The sequence below is a fragment of the Papaver somniferum genome, chromosome 10, assembly GCF_003573695.1.
Source record: "Papaver somniferum cultivar HN1 chromosome 10, ASM357369v1, whole genome shotgun sequence".
NCBI classification, from domain to species: domain Eukaryota; kingdom Viridiplantae; phylum Streptophyta; class Magnoliopsida; order Ranunculales; family Papaveraceae; genus Papaver; species Papaver somniferum.
The window spans coordinates 165513434-165527879 of NC_039367.1; positions in this window are offsets into that span (position 1 = coordinate 165513434).

The window sequence follows — 14446 nt, forward strand, 5'->3', positions numbered from 1 at the left end:
TTTCGAGACTGCCATTATCCAATCTCTAAATGTCATAACTTGGCTCGACCACAAAAATTTCTTGGCTGATAACTTGTGAATGGCGCGGTTGCTACAGAAGTTTCTCGATGTTCGAAAGCGACCATCAACATGCATAGTAGCTGTGTTGAAGCACTCAACTATTTTTGATCGATTGAAATAAGTAACATAGATTGTTCTCTTCCTATTTGTTTTTTCCCCTGGAAACTTAGTCGTCAACTTCTTTAGTACTGACTCTCAATTTTCTTCTCAGGAAAGATCATTTGGAATCATGGTGTCGAAAATCAAGAAGAAACACAAAATTTTGTCGAACAGCAATGTGAGTGTGGGAAAGGATAAGATAAGTAATTTACCTGATGATCTAATTCGTTACATTTTTTCTTTCCTTCCAATTAAATGTGTCATGTCTACCTGCGTTTTATCCAAAAGATGGAAATACGTCGTCCATTCTAGCCCTATTCTTGATTTTCGTAACTGGCGAGTGAATATCATAGAAAACAAAGAGCTGGAAGCCACAAGGTTTACCGATTTTTTGGACACCGTATTATGTCTTCATGAGAAGCCTAGTATTCAAAAATTCTATCTCAGTTTGGATGACAATATTAATGAATACGAAGTATATAAATGGATCAGTATTCTTATAAAGCGTAGAGTTAAAGGACTTTTTCTTTCAGCAGTGGGATCCCAAACATTCTTTAAATTCCCTCCATCATTTTTTACCTTTGATTCGTTGACGGTGTTGGAATTAGATCGGGCAAGTCTCAGTGTTCCAAATAAGGTTTCTTTTCCAAGGCTCAAATTACTTAGGCTAAGAAATATTAATTATGTGGATAAAATCGCCAACAAACTACTTCCTAACTGTCCCATCCTTGAAGAGTTGAGTTTGATAAGCTGTCGTTATTTGGCCTCTCGAGTTTTAGTCATTGAAAATCTTGCACTGAAGAAGTTGTACATTAATTCTTGTTATTTTATAGGCTCTACAGTGAAACTTTGTGCACCAAATCTGTCGACCATCACTTACGAAGAAAATCAATTGGCTGACTTTGTTTTCGGCAAATTTTCGTCACTAATTGAGGCCGAGATTGACATATTATATTACAAATATTATGGTACCAGAACAGGTGTCCTAATCAAGCATTTTAGAAAGCTTTCTAACCTAAATATAAAGCAGTTTATTAAAATGCCTGGGGACTCTTTTGTGGTATACATAAGTACTTCAAATTTTATTGATGACTTTGAGAATGCCGTCTCTCTTGGAACTATGAGGCACAAACAATAGCAACTGAAGCAGTTACTAATGCTTCTGAGATGGGCCAAAGTGATTCTAGAGCAACTGCTAGAGATGAAGCTCACAACACCTTGTTACATTTTGGAGTTCTTCCGTCGCCCGCAAAGGGTTTCAATACTTTTGCTTTCCCAATAAAATTATGTTTATCAGTTTATGTTTAATCAAATTATCTTTATGTTTAATGCAACTTCGTACTTCAATAGACATAAAGATCTCTCAGATTTACCTCTATCTTGATCAAACTATAAGATTGTATAATCAAAGCTCTAGGAGTTTGAACTTCAAAAAGGACTTAACTTAAGAGTTCCAAAACTGAACCGAAGTTTTCGGAAAAGAACCATAACAGAACAGAACATGGCACACCTAGATCTTTGCACAATATACCACAACCCACGGCACGCCTTATACTCTCCCATATGTGCTGTTCCTACGCACTTTGAGCCTACTATTAATTCTCTTTGTGTAGACTACAGGCCTACGGCATCATTAGACAGAAAAATCGGCAACTTTAAAACTATCGAAAATTGTTTATCAAAACAAGAGAATCCATTCTCCCAATTGAGATAAATCTTCTTGATTCTAATACATTCAGACTTGATACAGTACAAAAATCTAGAATATAAATACAATCCCATGACGCTTGGAGTTTTGAGTTCAGTCCTTTTGCATCGTCCATATATATCCGTCAGTCCATGAGAAACATATATGGACCAGAGTTCCACAAAATAAAGACTCTTATTTAGTTTCGCAGTATAAGTTCAACCTGTGTAGGATCCGTCAATCTGATGGTTAAGAGGATTTGGTGCCGGAATCAATTTGAATGTCTCAGCTGTAATACCAAACCAAAATTGTTTTTGGAACTGCACCAATATATGAAACCTTCAAGGATTGAACAGATATTGATTGTGGATTATCCTAGCCATTTGAGATGCATGTGTGATTATGCATGGCAGCATGGGCTGAAATTAAGCATTAGCATTGGATCAATATCTTGTTCTTCTTCTTAACAAGAACTTGAAGAAGCTACCGGTGGTTTAATGATCAGTTAGGAAGGGGTGCCTTCGGGATCGTTTGTAAAGGAGTTATATATTGAAGATATGGGTTCGAAGTGTTACATAGTGGTGAAGAAGTTAGACAAGGTGGTACAAGAAGGTGAGAAATTCAAAACTGAAGTGAGTGTTATAAGGCAAACCCATCATAAGAATCTTGCTTGACTACTTGGGTTATGCAATGAATGCGGCACCTCCATGAGATTATGAGCAACAGCAGTTTATCAGCGCACCTGTTTATCAACTAAACCAGATAACGGAACGAAGAATCCAAATTGCATGTGGAATAAAAAGGGGCCGGGGTCATGGAATGCAGCAGCCAAAGAAATCATAAATTGTGATATTAAATTAACCTCAAAATATAATTCTAAATGATAGTTTTAAGCCATATTATTTATATAAAAAAATTGGTCATTCAGTATATGTATGTTTTCTTTCAATTCAATCGGTATCAAAAAAGAAAAAAAGTTCGATTCTATCTGTACTGCAAAAAAGTTCTGAAAAGTCAAAAAAATCCTCCACGCAAGTTTTCTTTTTCAAGAATTTTTTTTTTTGAACAGAAAGGAATTTTAATAAGAGGAGAAAGAGGAGTTACAACAATTCCACCAGCAGTGGAAGTTTAAACAAAAACTACACAAATATGGAAAGCCAATTGTTGTGGATTGTGTTCGCAAAGTTTAAATGGACACGTCTGCCTGCTGCTGCTGCCCAAGATAAAACCAAAGAACGCAGTTCCAAACCCAAGTCATCATCTGTTTTAAACGTATGTTTCTGCTGAAAAATTCGATTGTTGCGCTCAGCCCATAAAGTTTGCACCACTGCCGCAGGGATCAGTTCCCAGATGAAGTTTCCTATAGCACTGAAGTGACCATGGTGCCATTCTTGTGCCAGGGAATTGAAATTTCTTGGAATCACCCAAGACCAGCAGTCAGTTGGCATCACCATCGACCAGACAATGTGCGCAACTTTACTGTGTAGGAAAATATGCTCTTGCGATTCCATATCATCTCCACAGAGAGCACAAGAATTGTAAATATCAACCCCTTTCAACTGCAGCATGTCTATGGTGTTCAACTTGTCATGCAACAGACACCAAAGGAGGAAATTGATCTTGGGCGGAATATATTTCTTCCAAATGAATTGATGAGGGAAATTATCAATACCTGAATTTTCAATAAGCTTAGCATATAGGGTTTTAACTGTGAATATTCTATCATTATGCAAAGACCAATGCCTAATATCAGGAAGGTTGTCTAGAACTGGTGGAGTGCTTCCAATAACAGACAGCAGATCAGCAAACCTATCTGTTTCAGAATTTGTAAGATTACGTTTGAAATTAAAACTCCAGTTTCCATCTACTGTGACCATATCTGCAACCTTCACATTCTTATTATTGGTTAACTTGTACAGAGAATGGAATAAGGAGGCAAGAGAGGCATCTCCTTTCCATATGTCATGCCAAAACGAAGTTTCTCTTCCTGAATGAATAGTCAAGTAGGAATGAGTGTTGACCAACTGAGCTGTATTAGCTATTGTTTTCCAGCATGATAGACCATGAGAATGCTTCACCTTACTTGGGATCCAATAGGAGAAGTTATCCCCATGTTTATCTACCACAATTTTGTACCACAGTCTTGTTTTTTCTTGGCCGAATCTCCAACACCATTTCGCCAACAAACTCTGGTTCATCCTCTTCAGGTTACAAACTCCCAGACCCCCCCTTTCTTTACCGGCACAGACGAGATCCCAATTAACCAAATGAGATATTCTAGAAGAACCACTGTATTCCCATAGGAAGTTTCGCATCTTTCTTTCCAGGATTTTAATGACTGAGGCAGGCGCTTGAAATAACGAGAAGTAGTAGACTGGTAGAGCATTTAAAATGCATTTCAGTAGAGTTAGTTTCCCTCCTTTTGAAAGAGAAATTTTCCGCCAGTTTGAAAGTCTCTCTTCAAACTTTTCAATTATTGGATCCCATATGCTCTTAGATGTAGGATTTGCTCCTAATGGCATGCCCAAGTAAATGAAAGGCAAGACATCAGTGACACAACCAAGTTTCTTTGCCCAAACTGAGATATCTGAAACCTCCCCAATTGCTATCAGTCTTGTTTTTAGATTGTTTACCTTTAAACCAGCTATATACTCGAAGCACTTCATGACAGAGAACAAATTATGTAATTCCTCCCTACTGTTATCAATGAAAAAGATAGTGTCGTCAGCATAGTGTAGGTGATTAACATTGATACTGTTAGGAGTCACAGAAAAACCACTGAACAGGTTCAGTGTTGAGGCTTTATCCATATATCTTGAAAATACCTCCATGGTTATATTGAAAATAAGTGGTGAAACTGGACATCCCTGCCTCACGCCTCGAGAACTAGAGAAGTGACCAAAAGATAAACCATTAATCAACACAGAAAAAGTAGAAGTTGAGTAGCAGAATCTTAGCCACTTACAGATCTTTCTACCAAACCCCATTTTGTTTAGAACAAACTCCAAGTACTTCCAATTAATCCTGTCGAAGTCCTTTTCTAAGTCAATCTTGCAGATGATTCCTGCTTTGCCAGATCTCAGTCTAGAGTCAACTAACTCGTTAGCAATTAATGTACCATCTATAATTTGCCTACCCTCAATATATGCGCATTGAACTGGGGATATTATCTTGTCCATCACTATATTGAGTCTCGTTGCCAGCACTTTTGCGATGATTTTATAAACACTAGTGAATAGACAGATTGGTCTGCAGTCCTTGATCGACTCCACGTAATCTTTTTTTGGAACCAGAGTGATGAAGGTGGAGTTATGTTTAATGTCTATTTTTCCTGTGGAACAAAATTCATTGACTGTGCCCATTATGTCTTGCTTTAGGAAACCCCAACAATTCTTGAAAAAAACAACTGGGAAGCCGTCTGGACCAGGTGTTTTATCACCTCCTAGCTCTTGGATGGCTTTCCAAACTTCATCTTCAGTAAATGTTGATTCTAAGATTATGTTTTCTTGGTCGTTTATCCTATCAAAGTCTATGCCTTCCAGCTCCGGCCTGATAACCTCCTCTTCAGTGAATAAGGTGTGATAGAAGTTAATGATATGCTGTTGTAACAAAGATCTATCGTCTACAAGTGCTCCATTTATGTATAATTGTTTGATCCTGTTACTTCTTATTCTTGCCGTAGCTTTACTCATAGAAAACGCAGTATTCCTGTAACCCTCTTGTAGCCATTTAGTCTTTGATTTAATCTTCCAAGATATTTCCTCCATTTGCGTCGTTTTCTCAAATTCAGACTTTAGGTAGATGATATTATGTTTGTCTTCTTCAGAAAGAACGCTATCCTCTGACATATTGTCTAATTCCTGGATTTCAGTCAAAATGTCATTGAGCCTAGTGTGTGTATGTTTGAAAACATCCTTGTTCCAGAAACGTAGTTTTTCTTTTAGGTCCTTTAGCTTTAGCCATAACATCGTACTTGGAGAACCTGTAAAGGAAAAAGACAACCACCAATCTTTCAAAAGGGTTAGAAAATCACTCTCTAATAACCACATTTCCTCGAACCTAAAAGGACTAGTTACCCAACTGAGATATGAAATGTCTAGAAGGATTGGGATATGGTCTGAAGTAGGTCGATCTCTGGCTAGTTGGGAGATGAAGGGGAAATGGGTTTCAAAGCATGGGGTTATAAGAAAACTGTCAAGCCTACACATCACTGGATTGGCTTGTCCATTTGACCATGTAAAGCGCGCACCTTTCAAAGGAAGATCCACCAGATTATGCTGCTCAATGAAGTCATTGAATTGTGTCATGCTTCTGGAAATATTGGTGCAATTCTTCTTTTCATCACACTTTTTAACTGTGTTAAAATCTCCACCTATGCACCATGGTAAATTCCATAGTCTACATGCAGTATCCAATTCTTCCCAGAAGCTAATTCTTTCCACAGTATTGTTGGGTCCATACACACTGGTAAGCATCCAATTGAAATTGTATGACTTATTTGTGCACGAGACTGATAAAGTATATTCCCCGGTAAGTGCATCATTGACCTCCATAAAGTTTTTGTCCCACAGGATAATCATACCTCCTGAACTACCAACAGACTGTTGAAAAGTCCATCCAACATTGTTGTATCCACAAATTTGACTGATATCTAGATGAGTGCATTGCATCATTTTAGTTTCTTGAAGAATGATGATAGGTGCTTTCTTCAACTGTATGACTTTTCGAACTACGGACCTTCTATTGGGGGAGTTTAACCCTCTCACATTCCAACTGAGGATTGAAAGACTCATTGAGATAGGTGTTGGCCCCTTGTTTTAGCTGCTCGTTTGGGTGATGGGTAAATAGAATCCAATTCTGTGACGCCTAAACTCTTCCATTCTGACTTGAGTCTCTTTGGGACTACTTGGGAAGAATCTGAAATTATCATGACCTCTTGATCCCTCGATGATGCATCGTCTGATGTTTCATCTGATGTATCATGTGTTTCAAAACCAGGAGGCAAAGATGGAGTATTGCAGAAGAAGTGTCTAGACCATTTTCATCATCAACGCTCTGCATGAAAGTGGCATCATCAACAATCATCATGAAAGTGTCATCAAGACAGAGAAGAGGAATAGACTTTTGTTTTGGTTCATATATTGAGACTTCCTCCATATATTCAACCCGGACCTTTAGTTGGACTCCATAGTCCTCTCTAGGAATGTTTTTGATAGGAAAAATTGGTATAGGTTTAATGATTGGTCCTTCTGAGTAAACTTTCGAACAAAAAAATCGTCTTGTGTGATTGGGCATTGAATTATAACTAATTCCCAGCTGGACACCCAAACAAAATAACCTGTTGACCTCAGTGAGAAGCCACTTGGGGATGATTGAACATGGTATTTGATTCATATTGAATGTTCTAGGAGAGATTGTTATAACTGTCGTGGGGAAAGTGTTGAAGTTGCTTATCCTTGGGCTGGTAAATTTCTCTATGGATTGGGAGTTGAGGGTAATGTGCATTGGGAGGGATGTGGGTTCTGATACTTGTCGGGGTGAATCTGATACTTGTGAGGATGATAGAGTTGAGGGTATTGTGCATTGGGAGGGATGTAGGTTCTGTGTCAAGGTTGTGGGTGGGAAAAATGGGGTGGTGCAGGATGGATTATTAGGTTCAGAATGATTTTCAGATGGTTGATTGAATTCTGTCGACTCAATTTTCAACTTGAATGCTGGTGCATCGCGGCTAGATTCCACGTCTATTTCCATGTCAACTGACATATCAGATGGTTTTTATTTTGGAGCAAGTTTCCTCCAAATTTGTTTTCTTTATCTTCCATATTTTTTCTTGCGCCATTCTCTATTTCTGTTGGAACCATGGTGACCAGGTCTTCGATGACTGGTTCTAGAGTGATTGCTATTGATCTTACCCGTTATAAGATTTGAAGTGGCCTCCGAAGACATAGCAGTGAATGATGCAGGTTGACCCGTACTTTCATTATCACTAGTTGATTGCGTGAGATGAGGAAGAAATTTCCGTTGCTTCATTCTACTGGTTTCCAGAAGTTCCGCTGAATGTGTCGGACGTTTCTCTGATGACATTGACTGCAACAACTTACTCGGTGATGGAATAATAACGACACTTTGGGGATTGCCTGATCTTGCCTGTGTTACTGCAACCTGTGCTGTGAACATATGGTTCCCAACAAATATCTTTATGACTCTATGAATGGCATTGATCCCCTTGTTATTTCTGATTTTCATGCGGATTTCTCTTAAATCTTGTAGCCTTAATGTTGCAGGGTCAACAAGTAAGATTTCTCCACAAATATTTCCCATAGCATGAATAATCTCTAGAGTCCAAAATGGAAAAGGTACACCGTGAAGCTCAATGTGGAAGTCATACTGATGAGTGAAGTGTGAACTCCAAATGTCTGTCCTAAATCTAAATACCGAACAGATCATATTATTTGACGTGAACTTGAATTTCAGGTTTGCCTTAGCAAGTAAAGAGTCCGCATAAAAAATTGCTTGAGTTGAATTGATAGGGTACAATGTGAATTGTGATCTAATCTGTATGATGGAACAGAAATCAGCACCTATGGGTTCCCATGAATGTACCAATGATGGAGCGGAGATAATGAACGCATTTTCCCAGTTCCCTAGTTGTTGTTTTGATTCACGGAATTTTAGGTAAGCACCAAATTTGGAAGAGTTCACAGAGAAATTGACATGAGCAGCAAGATCGTCACAGATGAATGGTGATTTACCCTGTAAATGTTTACCCACTATCCTTTTGACCGGAGCTAACAAATTATTGGAAAAAGTTTGAGCATAAGTTTTTATGGGACTACTGATGGGATTAGGCTTGGTTTGGATTGGAGACAGCTGATGAACTGCAGAGACTTTTTGTGAGGCTGAGTAAGTAGTGATTGATTCTAAGGTTGTTGATATAGCGAACCAGCCCTCAAAATTGACACCAGCAGGTATGAATATGGAAATAGGATCAGATTTAGGATTAGGGACATCCAAAAGGATATGAATGTAATGAACTTTTTCATTAGATAATTTTGAAGCACAGAACCATTTTTGGTTATCCTCAAACTTCCATACATGTCGTCCACCATGTCCATTTTTTGCTTCTTCGAACATCATGTGTTGGAGATTCAAAGCTAATGAAAAGGTAAAGGTTGCACTGGTAGAACCATGACTATGGAATTCTATAAGGGTGATCGGAGCAGAGGTAATGGATTTACTACATGAGAACCTAAAGTATTTCCTATCTATTTGAACATATTGATTTTTCATGAGTTTGAAAATCTTGGTTATAAGGTTTGTGGATTCTAAGGATTCAATGGATAATGCCTATGGTTTCTAAGAAAAAGAAAAATGATTAGGGTTCTAGATCCTAGAAGGGATGAGGCAATGTGAAAAGGTTGAAGAGAGAGAATCTCTTCATCTTTTCTTGTTTTCTGTAATACTTTTTTGTGCGTCATCAGCACCCTCTTCCTTGTGATTTTGAGCAGCAGCGTTATCCCTTCTAATAGCTTTGAAATCATCAGCTTCCAACAGTGAGTCAACAGATGAATCCAAGTTCTTTTCTACATGTTGGTCATCAGTAATATTTAGTGGTGGTACTACTGTTTTATATTGGTAACCTGACGTCGGATACTGATAACAAGTACCTGCAACCAAAGGTAGAACTTGATAACTGGGGAAACTGTAGTACAAAGGTTAACCAAATGACTGCAGTTGTTGCTGAGTTGAAAACACGGCATCTTGAGGTATCGATGAAGAAGAAAAAGATTGATATTGTTGTTCTGGGAGAGTACTATTAACATTACTTGATTCTGTTGTGGATGAGGAGGATGGTTGATATTGCAGATGACTCTCTTCAGAAGCTGGTACTACATTATCCAAGGAAATATTTGAATTCTGGCGGTGTTGGAAACCCTTGTCACCTATGCCATTGTCCCACGCGGTATGGTTGTAATTAGTATTTACATAATGTTTACCAATTGGCAGTTGATATTGCATACAACTAACTTTAGCAGATGATGGTTGTTCTGGTACGGTGCCGTGAACTCCAAAATCATCCTGACCTCCTTTAACTACAACATCTACAGATTTATTGGTAACCTGATAATTATTAGATGAGGATGCTTGATTTGATGGTAACAATGCTTGCTTTGATGATGTCGATGATGAGCATTCTTTCTTGCTTAGTTTCCTTCTGAGCTTAACAATCGCATAATCTAACACCTCTTCACCTTTTTGGATCGAGTACTCGTCCATGTTCCAGGTAAAACTATTTCCATCGGATGATAGTGTTAGTTAAAATTCAACATAGAAGTCACTAACAAGTTGGTTAGGACAAGGTTAGGAAATTGATGTAATCCTAAGGGAATTAGAAGTCATCTAGTTCTAAGAAAAGGAAAGACATGTAATAAGGTAATAGGACTAGGAAAAGGAATTCATAGTTCTATATATATATGATCACCAAAGTTGTGGTTGATCATATGAGCAAGATTAGAGCTTGTGTTTAGTTTTGAGAGATTTTCTAAACATCAATAAAGAGAGTTGTCTTTATATAAGCTAAGTTTCATCTTGCAGTTGCCATTAATTGGTATCAGAGCTTGTTTCTGAGCCATGGAAAACGAAACCACCATTGTGGGTGTAAAACAGTTCACGCCACCATCAATACAAGTTCCAATCCTAAACGCCACAAACTACACAGTATGGGCCATGAGAATGAAGGTACTGATGAAAATCTACAAAGTTTGGGAAACAATTGATCCTGGTACATTGGACCCAGAAAAAAACAATGTTGCCATTGGATTACTCTTTCAAGCAATACCAGAATGTCTTGTTCTACAACACTACAAGAACATGAGTCTATTGCTACACTATTTTGCCACATATAAACAAAGATTGAGGCAATAGGTAGGTTTTAGCCTCACTGCATAACAGGTGTGGCATTAGGTGAGAGCTTTTTCCACACCTATAAATAGTCGAGGCAAAAGAATACCTTTTTGCCTCATGTAACTTTTAACTGTAGCAATAAATCTATTTTATGCCACATCGGTGTGGAAATATGAGCAAAATAGAGTATTTAATAAAAGTTTGACTCCCCTTTGGTGCACCAATATCTATAAATAAATATAAGTGAATATAATGATATTTTTTTTAAAACAAAAAAAATTAAATCGTGTTACTTCACGTGATATCACACGCGCCCATGAACAAAACCAACATTATCTGTGAAGGTCGGATTTCCCTCTGAAATCCCACAAAGCTCGCCCACGCACCCAAAGTTTTTGGATACTCTCAAATAGAACACTTTCAGTTTTTTCTCTCCGAAATGGAAGAAAAAAGAAAATCTATGTAAACCCTAAAAAATTATAATCTTCTACTCGAATTATAACTCGTTCTCTCAAAATTTCGAAATCCTTATTATTTCAAGACTTGAAGTCTTTAATTTCTATCGCAGACATTAAAAGGTATAAACCCTAGTTTTCCATTCCTCACCTTTTTAGTCTATTGCTCCATACATCATCATAAATTATTCTTGGAATTTTATTTCATAAGTTTTTGTCTACAGATCTATACAGTACTTCGAATTTATTTGGTTTTTCTTGTTCTCGTCACTCTCCAGAAGCTCAAAGCAGGTATATTTTCTCTCCTTCTCAATCTGTAATTTCAATTCCAAAAGGGATTTTCTTTAATTTGGGTTATTGATATGCTAATTTCTTTTTCTGGGTTTTTTTTTTGTTTCTGATGATGGAATTTGAGAAAGAGTAAGTTTTTAATCCTTATTATCTTTCCTTTACTTGTAAGGTTTCTGTAATTTTGGCAAGATTTCTTTTGTGTTTAGTTTTCATATTTGATTGTTAGGGCTATTCAATTTGATTCTTGTTTTATTAATACATATGGTTTTGCATTTGTGATTCGTTTTTCTGATCTATGATTATAGAGGAAACCTTTTTGTTTTATGCAGAATGGAATATCATCAAAATGGGGAGCAAGGCCAGCATCCCAATTCCTTGGCTACTGGTGAAATAATAAATTTTTTTTTAGTACTGTTATTTTTCTCTCTAAGCAGTTGCTGGACCGTATTGATGATCCTTTTAATAATGAGGAGAATGCAAGAGTTCAGGAGGATCAGAAACATCAACAAGGTTGCCACCGCACCTTGAAAATTCCATTAATCTCTAACTATGAGCATCGCATAGAATGAGTCATGTAAACTAATTCTGTACTGTTCCATTTTTCTTATTCAGCTGATAGAGACAACATCACTTTATTCGACCCTATGGATTCAAACCAGCCAGAGCAACATCTATTTAATCTCTTCGAGAGGAAAGGAAAAAAAAATCTACTATCGCATTAGTCACCTACACTTTTGAAGAAAATTCACTTTGTAGATGCTCTATTTCACTGTCTACCTTAGTGGTGTTATTTTGCTAGGTTCTGAAAAAAAATATGATTAACCATTTGTTTTGCTTGGTATGTTAGCTACGGTGCATTTTTACTAGTACTCACTCAATAAATCTGCTATCTTAACTCTCATATAGGTTTGGTATCGAAGAGGATGAAGACATGAATGCAAATTTCACTTCTCATGAGCACTCACAGATCATACTATGATTATACCTTCCCCGCCACCAGAAATTCCTCAACCAGGTTAACTATTTAAACAATTGCATGTTTCATATTAGTCATCCATTGTTTTGAATGTATGACTGACAATTTCTCCCCAACTTACTTCTAGCACCTATGGAAACTGATGGCATGAGAGATGAACATCCTGATCAAAGGCCAGAACCTCATACAATCAGGAGGCTGATGAACGTAGAGATGGTGTTCAACAGGTAAAAAGTATTGAGCTTAAGCACTTTAAACCATTCTAATTACTTGTATTATTTATGAAATAATTTTGTAACTGCATATCTAACTCTATAACTGGTAGAAGTGGATGAGGTTAAGCCAGTGATAATAAAGGGGAACACGAGAAGAAAAGAACGATCCAGCTTGCTATGGATTTTGAACCTATCATCAGGGACACTGTTTACCATAGCTGGCTTCAGGACGCCTCCAACCTTGTAGGAAGAAAAAAGGTTCTAATATTACGCCACCTTCTATCAAAATCTATGACCGAGAATAAAAGTTAGTGACTCAGCGATCTTTTCATTGTAGCTAAAAATCCTTTTATACTCCATCTTTCTTGCATAGAGCCAAATATAGCACTAGAATGAAGATAGCATAGCTCGCGGACATCCCTCCTGTGGCGCTTGTAACAGGGTTGGGAGGAAAGTATAGCACAAAGATCTATTATCTGAAGCCTCTGATAGACCTAAATATGGGAAGCATCCAGATTCGTCCACCTCATGATTCCCCTGCTGGTCAGTCATCATTCATTTTCTTTCCCTAAATGCTTGCAAAGAATATGGAAGTAACTGATGTTCTCTTACTCTGCAGGAAGTACTCCAGGGCCCCGACCACCTTATCACCATTTGATGGAAATCCAGTGGAACTGGAAAGCTAACTCCACCCATTTGTGTGCTTGTTTCATAGTCAAAACTTACTCTGCGCCTGACATGTGAATTTTATGGATATGAAGCCTGTTGAAGATCTGCGGATTGGTGTTAGGACTCGTTCAAAGCAACTATGCACTGAGAAGGAAATGCCCAACCATTCAGCCGTAAGTTAATTCCACCCTTTTCTAATCTTGATTTTTTTCTGCGGGTTGGTGTTAGGATCGTGGTGAAAACATTTATTTGTGCATTGACACGCAAAGCATCTTGAACGGTGTAGAGTATTGTTCCAAGCAACCATCCATTGGGAAGCAAATGCAAATGCCCAACTTAGACTACTTTGAGTTTCCTGTAAATGACCGATTCCGCTTTAGTTATACCTGATGATTCTCTACATTTCTTGATGTTGGTTTTTATTTTGATTTGTTCACCAGGTGCGCGCATGGCCTAGTAACAAAGATCTGAAACCGGTTTCCCAGAAAAACTAGTAGTTTTAGTTAGTTTTACAATGCAAGGGTTCTCTAGTTTCCGGTGAGGTTAATATTAAAAGCATGTTATGTAAAATAATTTGTTTCTTTGTGATGAATTCAGTGTACTTTGTAAGAAATGTTTTATTTTAATGATATTTAAATTATTTCTGTCAATTTAATTTTTATGTATGGCTTTTTAATTTTTCTATTGCATGCCCTGTGCCTCATATAAACTACGCACGTAAAATTACAATCAGTCAACGTGTATTTGTTAGGACCAGGCAATGGTTTAGCTACAGTAATGGTGTGGCAACAGAATTTTGAAATTGAAAATAAATTAATATTGCACGTTGTTGCCTCACCCGTGGGTGTGGCAAAAGATTTTTAAAATAAAATTTCAAATAAAATAAAGAAAAGGAAAATTAGAAAATACATTTTTTCCACATGCTTTTGCCTCACTGTTTGATGTGGCATAAAGGCAAGCTATTGCTACCGTACATTTAATGTGTGGAAATATGTTTTTGCCACCCAAGTTGTTGCCACAGGTGTGGCAAAATATTTTTATGTGGCAATAGGATATAGCCACACGAAATATGGGTTAATGCCACATGAAT